This window comes from Epinephelus fuscoguttatus, linkage group LG11 (assembly GCF_011397635.1).
Source record: "Epinephelus fuscoguttatus linkage group LG11, E.fuscoguttatus.final_Chr_v1".
Classification (NCBI taxonomy): Eukaryota; Metazoa; Chordata; class Actinopteri; order Perciformes; family Serranidae; genus Epinephelus; species Epinephelus fuscoguttatus.
In genome coordinates this window covers 20,516,296-20,528,682 of record NC_064762.1, presented here as the reverse complement: position 1 = coordinate 20,528,682, position 12,387 = coordinate 20,516,296, and the positions used below count along the sequence as shown (strand labels likewise).

General features: G+C 40.6%; 1 long non-coding RNA gene across 1 annotated transcript; it reads right to left on the bottom strand.

Annotated features, from left to right (window-relative positions):
- Window positions 1-9,766: 9,766 nt before the first annotated feature.
- Window positions 9,767-10,351, bottom strand: LOC125897484 (uncharacterized). Its single transcript, XR_007450435.1, has 3 exons — window positions 10,287-10,351; window positions 10,020-10,093; window positions 9,767-9,826 (listed from the first exon to the last, which is right to left on the bottom strand). It is a non-coding gene; the product is annotated as an uncharacterized LOC125897484 (long non-coding RNA).
- Window positions 10,352-12,387: the final 2,036 nt, after the last annotated feature.

Genomic DNA, 12,387 nt, shown 5'->3' with positions numbered 1-12,387 from the left:
GACAAAAGTGATTCACATCAGCTAATGTTACATTTAGTTTGCTTATAACTTCCATGTCGTCATATATTGAAGTGAAACAACGTCTGACAAGTTGCAGTATATTCTGGGATCAGTTTTAAAACCTTTCAAATCTCTCAGTTCTCTCCACTTGGTGAATGCCCAACCGAGGTTTACACGCATTTGGGCTCAAGCCCTATCACTGTCCCGTTTACCCTTCTTCTGTTCTTCTGTTCTTTTGCTTTTAGATGGTGCTCCTTCCTTATCCGCCATGACATTGAAAGTACAACCAGGTCCTTATAGATACATCTGGTAAAACTGTTATGTGTGTAGCAATGCCTGTTCCGTACCGCTTACTTGAAGAACACTCTCTGTAAACACAGCTCTTCTTCTTTTCTAAATTTATTGGCAGATCGCAAACAGCTTCCAGGTGCATGCCACCACCTACTGTACAAGAGTGTGCAATGTGTCCGAAATCATTCACTACTCCCTACTACATGTCATTTAACCTGTTTCTTAAATCCTACTCGTAAACACAGCTCCTTCTTCTTCTGTGGTTTAATGGCTGCAGGCCGCTGCAGGCGTGCAGGCTTACTTCCGCCTCCGGGTGCTGTATTCTGCTTTGCTGACTTCCGCTGTGTCCGACCTGACCGAGGCCACGCTAAATAGCCATATAGAGGAAGGCTTTTTTGTCGCTGTTGGGTTCAAATCAATATGCAGATCTTTAAGGGGGGGTGATACAAACTAGGGACAGTTTTATAAATGGTAAAAAGTTCAGCACAGCTGCTTTAAAATAAGTACAGTTGGTACTAACGTAGTGTAACATCAGATGACATACGTCACTAGTGTAGAATGATACAGATACTTGCACACAATGTTGTTATTAAAGTAACTTGTTTGACTTCTGGTTTCACACAAGAGACAAACACTGAGTTTTCTAGGTGAAAGTCCAGGGTTTGTTTGACCAATTCACGTCCCCTCCCGCCCACTCTATGAGCACTTTCTCGTTCCTTATACCACACTAGTTGCTCAGAGTGTCAAAAAATGACACTGCCCATTGTGTCTCATACATAGACTGTAAAAATATTAGACGTAGCTACCGTGACATCACCCATTGGTTTGTGATACCCATTTTTAAGTGTTGAGTTTGGCATTTCGGCCGTTTCCATATTGTCATGATCCAGGGTTTTTTCATTTGTAGTCTTATCTCTAGGATTTTGTTCGCTGGATTTTCTGTTTGTAGTCCTTGTTTCATGGTCATTCATGTTCACGCTGTTTCCTGTTTTATTTTGTAGATTCACTCCTTATGTGTCATGTCTGCCTTCATTTCTTGTCTTTGTTTGTTTTCCCACCGTAGTCTTTTGGTGTTTCTCAAAGTCAAGGATCCTTCCTTGGCAGGTCAGGTCCTACCAAGGAAGGATCCTACAGAGGCAACGCAAGAGTCCTTCCTAGCATCCAGTGAACACACACTGGAACAGGCTAACAAGTGTCCCCAGATGTGCGTCATTAACCCTTGGTGGACTGAGGGGGTTTCAGGATTCTGTGATAATTTTGGCACTCTCTGATGTTGTTGTACAGCTTGAACAAATGTGAGCAGTATTTTCAAAGTCACATGACTTTTAGGGAGAATATTTTTCTGGATTATAAAAAATCCAAACAGGTAGGGTAAATGAAACTTTTGTGGCACTAAGCGCTCTATCACTGCTGTAAATGATAAATTAAAAACTTTTATGTTTTATCTCAATCATGTTATTTTAAAAAGCTCATTAGTTGGCAGGGGACACATTGGAAAGTGTAAATTATGAGGTTTCTGTCAATAAACCATGTGCAAAGAATTGCTGGTATTTTTATACTCACTGAGGATACACACATTCATCCTTGAAAATTCTCTGAAGGACTCAGTCCTCTGTAGAATTTGAAGGATCCTTGACATTGGAACAGTCCTCAGGTGGGATCTGATGACGTAGCATCCTTGAAACTCAGCGATTTGAGGATTCTTCCTTGACTTTGAGAAACATCAGCCCTGCTTTGATAGTTTCACTCACCTGTTCTCACTCCCCCAATTAGTGCCTTTCCTTCGTTTGCTCTGTTTTAGCCTCTTCACTTTATTCCCCCAACCTGAGCTTCTTCACCCTTTTTCTCCACCTGCCTTTTATCCCCCCATCAGACTACTTTGTATGTAAGACCTGGTTTTCAGTTCAGTCTCTGTCGGATCCTTGATTTGGTTTGGTGACGTTCACTTGCTGTTTCCTGGAATAAAGAGTGATCCTTTTGAGCTCCTGTGCTATGCTCTCTGCAGTGTTTGGGTCCGCTCTCTCTACTACATAATACATCTTGGCTTTAAAGAGCCAGAAGTGGCAATATTTGGGGCGAGAGGCTGGCGCTGTGGAAGAGCGAGGGGTGGATCTGACTGAGAAGTTGAGGACACTATCAGCAGACTGTCACTTAAAATTGCTTGCACTTAATTATGTGTAACTTTAAGCTTTAATAAAACATTAACAGGTGGGCTTTATGTAAATTCGACCCCGCACAGCTGTCAGGGAGGGAGGAATTAGCTTTAGAAACCAAAAAAAATTTTGTACCAGGCTGGAAAATTTGTTTTTTTCTGTTGTAAAGATGGGCATTTTAACATGGAGGTCAATGGGGATCGGCTGGCTTCTGGAGTCAGCCCCAAGTGGCCATTCAAAGAACTGCAGTTTTTGGCACTACAATGTTGGCCTTCTTCTGCAGCCCTGGAGGTTGCCACTTGGTGTCATTCCACTGCTTAAAGGTGCCCACGTGTGTTGGTATCAGAGCATCAAGGGTGGCTGTGGCTCAGGAGGTAAAGCGGATCGTCCACTAATTGGAAGATCAGCAGTTCGATTCCTGGCTCCTCCAGTTTGCATGTTGAAGTATCTTTGAGCAAGATACTGAACTCCAAATTGCTTCCGATGGCTGTTCCATCAGTCTGTGACTGTGTTAAAAACCGAGTAACAGGTTGCACCTTGTATGGTAGCCACCACCAGTGACTAGAAAGACGCTATTTAAGTGCAGTCCATTTACCATTTACAGGCCACTGACCAAGCGTCAGTATTTGACAAGATGGGAGTGAGACTGGGCATGAAAACAGCAGTTATGCTTTCACCTGCAGTAACTGATTTTTTGGTGGCAGTGAATACTTTGTGAATGCAACACTGAAATATTATTACCCTCTAAGTTGCCATAGCCAACTTAATGTTAAACAGTTATGGAGCAATACTATCATTCAATTGGAGTTGTGCTTTTGGCCACCTATAAAACGTAAATCCAATGTACGCTCTTTTTTTTTTGCTCTGTTTTTGGTCTCTACCATCTCCTGAAGGATACATCAGTATCAGTAACATCCTTCTCATTGTTATACATTGTTATAAAAGAATATATATCCCATCTTTAAATTCTGCTCAATAAAGTGCACAAAACATTACGTGTGTCTCTTAAAGATATATTTTTCATGGCTTTGCTACAGGTGTTCTGTTTTTAAATTGTGTTGTGTGGTAAAGCGGAAATGTGTCTTTCCGCTACAATGAAGTTTGTAACTAACCAACAACACTGAATATTTGATTTAGAAATGTTTCACATTCAAAATGCCATCTTTTTTTGGTTGGACTGGTTGGATATTATACTCCAATATTAAGCTCTCACTTTATTGCTACACCCTCGAGCGTGGTTATGCCATTAAAACTCTCTAATTTAGTTTCAAAATAGGCTGCTACACTTATGGAGATAATTTGAATTTCATTCTCAATAGCAGGTTTCTGTGTCAATTACTGACAAATTGCCAATATGGATTGAGGAATTGAACAAGTTTCTAAGTGAATCCTCACTGTAATGATCAGCCCCAATCATCATTATATGGTGGTTGCCATAACATCAATGATTCACACTGATGTAAGGTGAGATTTAAACCTCCTTCAAAGAGCCCACAGACCTCTGGTGCATGTAAATCAACCTTATCAGCAGCTGCTGAGCCCTCTGACTCATCACTGCAGGTGCTGTGTTTTAATAGAGATTCAGCGCTATTAATGCAATTGCCAGAATACATGTTGGCATTGTACCTTTCTGCAAACCATGCATATGTTAAATTTGTACATTATTATACAATGAATTATTTAAAACCTAACATTATGTATGACAATGCTATGGTTTATTGTGTGTTCATGTTTAGGCACAAATATAGCGTGGTTATGGTTAGAAAATTATCATGCTTTGGCTTAAAATACTCAGTTATGGTGCCACAATCACAGCTTGAAATCCTTTCACTGTCCTGCTAAAAAAAACAACAACTGGTTTTGTTGTTTGTTGGTTTCAAACAGTGATCTGCAGCTTGGCAGCTGTCTCACCTAGGTGTAACTCCAGCTACCATCCCCTCCTTCCGCTTGATCGTTCGTTTGACCCTGAAGCATTATACACTCCAACCCACTTGATAGTGATAATGCTCCTTTACGTGGGTGTCGCTAGGCTTCTAGGAGAAGGTTGGTGTTGTGTTCAAAGGCATCGTACTGCGAAGGTTGTTATCCATTGTGCAGTTGTTCAAACTTACTACAAAACTTTTTCATTTGTTCTCGTTCTTCCTCCGGGAGCGCACACAGCACTGTTGAGGCTGCACTTTCGCTGAGCTAAAAGACTACAATGACTACAACCTTGTCGTAAACAACCCCCTCTCCTCTCCGTTTCCGCCTCAAAACCAATGGATAAGCCAAAATGTCAAATAAATCATCACGGAAACCACAGTTTGCTACGATTTTTATGTCAGAACATCAATGAACACCACTGACCACTCGGTGAGTTTCATGGCTTTGAAAACGAAGCTTAAGGTGGTTTTAGGGACAGGTTCACACATGGCCATAGGCAGCACTGTTAAGCCAGGCAGGGGAAAGACAAATTCTCAGAAAATGAGCAATTGTCACTATTTTGGTCTTAGCCACTCTATTTCATCATAAACAACTCAGAAATGGGGCTCAAAGTGCAAAATACTGGACGTCTCCTTTAACAGATTCAACTCATTGAAATGTAATCAGAAATGTGTCACTTTAGAAACGTTGGTTTGATACAGTATGTATGAAATGAATTGTAACATGTCATTTTCTTCTGGCAATTGGACTGAACCATTGCATCTGATTAAAGCCAGAAAATTCTTCACAACAAATAACTACACATACACACACACACACACACACACACACAAACCAGACGCAAACATAGAGAGACAAAGAGAGTGAAGGTTGCATTTTTTCGTTCAAATAAACAAGACTACTTATTTTCTACATCTTATCAACACTCATGCTTCACACTCCTTCATCAGTGCACTGTGTGTATCTCTCACTGCTTCAGGCCGGTTCATTTCTGCTGCTGTTGCTTCTTATTTACTTTCTCTTCCTTCAATTACTCGATAACATTCTGTTCACAAATGCAGCTGCTTTAAAGCGTCTACCACCCACCCAGTCGGAGTCTACTCTGAATCTGTTCATATGGGAACCGGGGACAGAAACATTCAAGACTCCAAAATAGATAATAAGAATTATTCATAGGCTCTGCATCAGCGATGATGTTACGTGGAACGCATAACTCTGATCTTGCTGAATTCATAGTTTCCTCACCGGCAGTGAGCTCTTATCCTCAGCTGCTCCCGATCAGATAATTGAGCTCTCTTTATTTGTCTCTTGTTCCATTCTGTCTTTTAATTTCTTTCCGTCTCTCTCCCAAAGACAAAATAAACATTCGCTCACTGATAAATTGTGTCTTAATTCCTTTATGAATCCAGCACTTGGTTCATTCTCAGTTTCAACCTTTGCAAAATAATTTCTTCCATCTCCACGAGCTTGAATTCATTAAGCCTGGCACACTGGGGCCCCGCTTTTCATTCAGCAGACACTATTTCCCTTCTCTGGCTCTGCAAAATCAACCTTTAGGACTTCCTCTTTCTTCTTTGTCATCCAAATTGAATCCTACAAGTGGCATTTTCAGTGCATCAGTTCTGATGGATGAGCCTCCCAAATCTATTTTTGTCAACATAAACTGGAAACCGTGCCGCACATTGAGCAGTCATTTGAGTTCAGAGCGAGAGGAAAAGGCAGGGCGCCTGACCCTTATTCTGGGACTGAAGTCTTCCTGTGATTGAAGGTCAGTGACTGAAATGAAGATGACACAATGAGGATGAAATGAGAAGGAGATAGCAAGGGAGATAAATGAGTTACAAATTAATTATGATGAAAGGTGGAGGATACCGTGAGAGATTGATTCTGAATTCAATAACAAATTCATTCATAAAACACCTACGATAACAGACAGCTTCTATGATAATGTGCACAACTTGTCATGTTGTAGATCCATATTTCATGGGTTAAAAGCCATGTCTGTAAGCATAGCTTCACAAACACAGTCTCCCTGACTCATTTTGGTACAGCCTCTCATTTTCAGAATTACTGATGAATTGTTTCATGCTTTATGGGTTTGCAATTAAATTTACAATGTTTTTTTTCCCAGTTTTTCTCATATTTTTTCTGCCTCTACATACAGCATACTTTCATCCCGTCAGCTGGTTTCCAAGGGAACGCTCAGGATTTCAATTAAACCAGACTTTGGATTGGTCTGACCTTCTGCACAGACTTTTCTCAGAACACAACTCAGAGCTTACAGAACAGCATGTAAACACACATAAACATACACCCTGATATCCGACGGAAATCTTTAAATGATAATATACTATAACTATTATTATAATGGAACTGCAGCTCCTTGTTGAGGATTTGAAAACCAAATAGGTTTGATTAAACTGCCACCGGCCTGCACTAACTCTTAAGCCATGCGCCTTGGTGGTCGCTGATCATTCGCTATTCTGTACGGGTAGTTCAAGTGTCCTCTTCAGAACGCCAACGTCTCACAGTCATTATTGTGTATTAACAACATGGGTACATACATCTCAATAGAAGCTAAGGTGTGAATGAAATTAGCTCTTATGAGTCATCTGTCCATAAAAGGAGATCGTGACGCTATTTTGCAAATTTACTCACAGCAGAAATCACCAAAAAGGATTTTTAGACAAGAAGCAGGAAGTCTTTATTTAACCACAAACAATGCTTCATTGATTAGATGGTGATGCAACTTTAAAAAGCGCTGTTTGCACCTACAGAGCTTTTCCTCCCCTTAAATACAACCCAACCAAAAATAAGTTGTATACCTGCCTGCTGGAGGCAAGAAGGTGCTATTAGAAGCTGCAGCATCCCCTCTTTACTAAATGAATCAGGACTCACTTGTCTTCCCTCCTGTTGTCACATGGAGGAATGTTTTCCTTGATAGGCCTCGAGTCACCTTGAGCCCCCATTACTCACAACAGTAAGCAGAGCAAAGATCGGCGCCCTGGAATCCATTTAACAAATAGTCTTACATGACTAGAATATTAACACGTTCACACACTTTGTCCTCTTGGTTTTAAACACCATACAGCTCTCAATAGATTTAAATGTTTTTTAACTGTTAATATTTCTGATTCTTGACTTCTGGAGTGCTTGTTTTTTCTTTCCTCTCACTATGTTAATTGAATAGACTTTATATAAAGATGAACAATGCAACTCAAATTGCTCCCACTGTACAATAATGAAGCCAAGGTATATCTGCAGCTGGACCAGCCATGTGACCTGCCCTCTAGGGAGGTTTTCTGGAAGCGAAAGTCCCAATGAAGCTGTCCAAGAAATTGCGAGTAGCACCATTGATTGCAATCACACCAATTGGCACACACAGCTGTCAATTATGACATCAAACCCCCTTTTTATGGCATCAAATAACTAATTAAAACACAACTTTACAGAAAAAATGAACACTTGAACTTCAGGACCATGATAAGAACTACCTAAACTGACAGAAACCATCTTTGGGAAAACGTGATGTGTACTGTGAGTTTTTATTCTACACCATTTCTCATCCACAAATGCTGGATTTATACTTCTGCGTTGAGTCAATGCTGTACCTATAGCATAGGCTCTGTGTAGCCTGACGTGCACCTCTCCAGAAATATAACTACATGTTGCGGTGACACAGACCTCCTGTCTATTTTTGTAAGATGAAACCATTTCCCTCAGTGGAAAGGAAGTTTTTATTTACTTTGATTTCACAGATAAGAAACAATAAATTGTGAAGACAATAAAGCCTCCACAAATTAGCATTTTAAGTCTTGTGTGTGATTTATCCTGGTTCCATATGAGCTTAGAAAATCTCTGCTTGTCGCTAGGCTAATTTATACAATGTAAAATGTCATAGGCTTGTGCTTTGTCAGTGAACCTTGTGATGGAGCCAAATTTTGTAACATTACCTTTGTTAAATGTTGCCGTTGTCCCTGGCTTCATATGAGTCAAGGAAAAGTCTGCTAGCTGCTAGGCTAATTTATACAAACTAAAATGCCATAGGCTTGTGCTAATCACGTCAGCATATTATATTTCTTTGGAAAATGTGTTAAGTATAAGACAGTTGTTTTGTCAGTGAACCTTGTGATGGAGCCCAGTTTTTGTAACATTAACTTTGTTAAATGTTGCTGTTGTCCCTGGTTTCATATGAGTAGAGGAAAAGTCCGCTAGCTGCTAGGCTAATTTATACAATGTAAAATGACATAGGCTTGTGCTAAAAACATTAGCATGTTATATTTGTTGGGAAAATGTGTCCAGATGAAGAAAAGTGCTTTGTCTGTGAATGTTGCGAGTTATAGTGAAGTCAGTTTGTGTACTTGTGTTTGTTAAGCCATGTTTAATGTGTGTTTTGGGTGTATTTTGAATCAACATATAGCGTGGGCTATATGCGTAGGCTACGGCATAGGCTATTCATAGAGCTGACGCACATAAATAAGATAAGATAAGATAAGATAAGATACACCTTTACTGATCCCATAATTGAGAAATTCCAGTGTTACAGCAGTCAGGGGAAAGAGTCAGATTAAAGATGTCAATATTTTAAAAACTTAAAAACACTGGGCATGCAAAAAGTTAAAAAAAATACAGGATACAGCAATAAATAATAACAATAATAATAATAATTGTGGATAAAAAGTGAGCAATGGGTTAAAGCAGGGCCGGCCAAGACTCCATGGGGCCCTAAGCAAAATATGATTTTGGGGCCCTCTATTACTGCCAGTAATACTGATTATTGATCATTCACACACCTACTACAAATTATTTCATGTTTTACTCGGTCATCACTTGTAAAACTAGAGGTGAGAACTTTTTGTTGTAGTTAGATTGTAATCCACAGTGATTAAGGCCATGGGAGCAGACAACAGATTTGCAAACTTGCAGAAAAATCTTTCAATTAATATTTGGCAAAGTCAGCAACTCCCCCTAGTGGCCACACAGAGAATCAATACATAAAACCTCAAAGAGCAGCCTGTCATGTTTTACCCATCTATGGTTGTTAATCTGAAATTTTAGCAAATTCAGCTACAAGAGCAGCCTGGGGTTGATTTACACTTAATATTCAAAGTGAAAACCAAATGTCATCTAGGCCAACTAAAAGTAACAAAATAAACCAGTCTTTACTGTAAACACAATCTGCTTTATTTATTTATTTATTTATTTATTTATTTATTAAATAAACTGCAACAGCAAATGTACAAAAACAGACAATATTAAATAAAATTTAAAAAAATATCAAACAAATACTTAATGATGTAAATGAACAGTGGCACCTGAAACAAGGTAACAAAAACGGTTTATAAATAAAATAAAATTACAAAGGCTGTTTTATTGTTAACTTACCAGGTAGAGCTGAGGTTGTAGCAGACACAGAGGAGACAGTGTGCACAGAGGATGGGTCAGATGTTGGAGATGATCTAAGATGAAAAACAACAACAAAAGCTAGCCATGTTAGATGTCATATTACACTTGAAAATTATGCTGCTTATTTTCTAAATAAATAAGCAAAATATAGGGAAATGAAATTAATATTTTTGGACAAAATGATTCATCTCAGAATGTTCTGCAGTACACTGAGCAATTACAAAGGCTGTTTTGTTGTTAACTTACCAGGTAGAGCTGAGGTTGTAGCAGACACAGAGGAGACAGTGTGCACAGAGGATGGGTCAGATGTTGGAGATGATCTAAGATGAAAAACAACAACAAAAGCTAGCCATGTTAGATGTCATATTACACTTGAAAATTATGCTGCTTATTTTCTAAATAAATAAGCAAAATATAGGGAAATGAAATTAATATTTTTGGACAAAATGATTCATCTCAGAATGTTCTGCAGTACACTGAGCAATTACAAAGGCTGTTTTGTTGTTAACTTACCAGGTAGAGCTGAGGTTGTAGCAGACACAGAGGAGACAGTGTGCACAGAGGATGGAGATGGATCTAAGATGAAAAACATGTCCCTTGTCATATGATTATGTCTTGTTATATTAGTATATCTTAATGAGATAATTTGACTAGAAATTAAATATATATGGTGACAGTTTTTCCCTCACCTGTATCATTAGCCTTGGCTGTGCTCCTGGGGAAGTTTCATATAACTCATGAGCATAACAAGGAGTTGATGTAAAAGGAATATGTTTACTCGCATAAATTACTATGCTCTGCAGCAAACAACATATCTCAAACTATAATTTAACTAAGTTAATTCATTAATGCAAAAACATATCGCTAGCAAACGTCACCGCATCTGTAATTAATGTTAGTTGTTATTAAACATTTGCTATCAAACGTTGTTATCAAAAACGTTGTTTCCTACTGCAGAGAGGCAGTAGGAAACTACACTGTTAACATAATATTGTCTTTTTGTACAAGAACGTACAATTGATAATATATGAATCATCATCACTCACATGGAAAAAAATAATAAATTCTTCTTCTTTTTTTTTTTCTTCTTTGAAGTTAATTGCTCTTGAGGCCCCCCTAGTGGTCACGGGGCCCTAAGCAGGTGCTTAGTTCGCTTATGCCTTGGTTAAAGGTCTGGGTTAAAGTGAACATATTTAGTGCAAAGTGAATATTGAATGTGCAAATAAACAACAACATGGGGGACAGCAATGCTCACAGTGGTGTTTATAAGAGTCCATGCAGTTTACTGCGAGCAGTGCTGGTTATGTAGCCTGACAGCAGCAGGCAGGAAGGACCTGCGATAGCGTTCCTTCACACACTTTGGGTGAATCAGTCTATCGCTGCAGGAGCTCTCCAGAGCTTTTATCTCCTCCTGCAGAGGATGGGAGTCATTAGTCCTCAGAGATGACAGCTTGGCTATCATCCTCCTTTCTCCCACCACCTGCACAGAGTCCAGAGAGCATCCCACGACAGAGCTGGCCTTCTTGATCAGCTTGTCCAGTCTCTTCCTATCTGCAGCCGAGACGCTGCTGCCCTAGCAGACCACTCCGTAAAAGATGGCTGATGCCACCACAGTGTCAAAGAAGGTCTTCAGGAGCGTCCCCTGCACTCCAAAAGACCTGAGCCACCTCAGCAGGTAGAGTCTGCTTTGGCCTTTTCTGTACAGTGCTGTTATGTGATCAGTCCAGTCCAGTTTATTGTTAAGATGAACACCCAGGTACTTATAAGATGTCACCATCTCAATGTCCTTTCCCTGGATGTTCACCGGTGTTGGGGGGAGGAGTCTGCGCCTGCGGAAATCCACCACCAGCTCTTTGGTTTTCCCCGCGTTGATCTGAAGGTGGTTCCTCAGGCACCAGTCCACAAAGTCCTGGTTCAATTCTCTGTACTCCCTGTCGTCCCCATCTGTGATGAGGCCGACGATGGCAGAGTCGTCAGAGAACTTCTGCAGATGACAGGTGGGGGTGTGGTATGAAAAGTCTGCAGTGTAGAGGGTGAAGAGGAACGGTGCCAGCACCGTCCCCTGCGGGGCCCCCGTACTGCAGACAACCAAGTCCGATACACAATCCTGGGTCCTGACATACTGCAGCCGGTCCGTGAGGTAGTCCAGGATCCAGGATGTGAGGTGATTAGCCACCCCTATGTGCTTCAGTTTGTCCCTTAGAAACGCAGGCTGTATGGTGTTGAAAGCGCTGGAGAAATCAAAGAACATGATTCTCACAGAGCTTCCGGGCTTCTCCAGGTGAGAAAGAGCTCTATGCAGGAAGATGACGGCGTCGTCCACCCCAGTGCCAGGCTGGTAGGCAAACTGCAGTGGGTCCATTGAAGGGCCTACTGCGGGGCAGAGGCGAGACAGGACCAGGTGCTCCAGAGTCTTCATGAGGTGTGATGTTAATGCCACCAGTCTGAAGCTGCTGAAGTCCTTGGGGTACAGAGTCTTGGGCACAGGTACCACGCAGGATGTCTTCCACAGCTGTGGTACTCTCCCCAGCCTCAGGCTCAGGTTGAAGATGGTTTCAACTATCCCGCACAGTTGGTCTGCGCAGGACTTCAGGAGCCTGGAGCTGATGCCGTC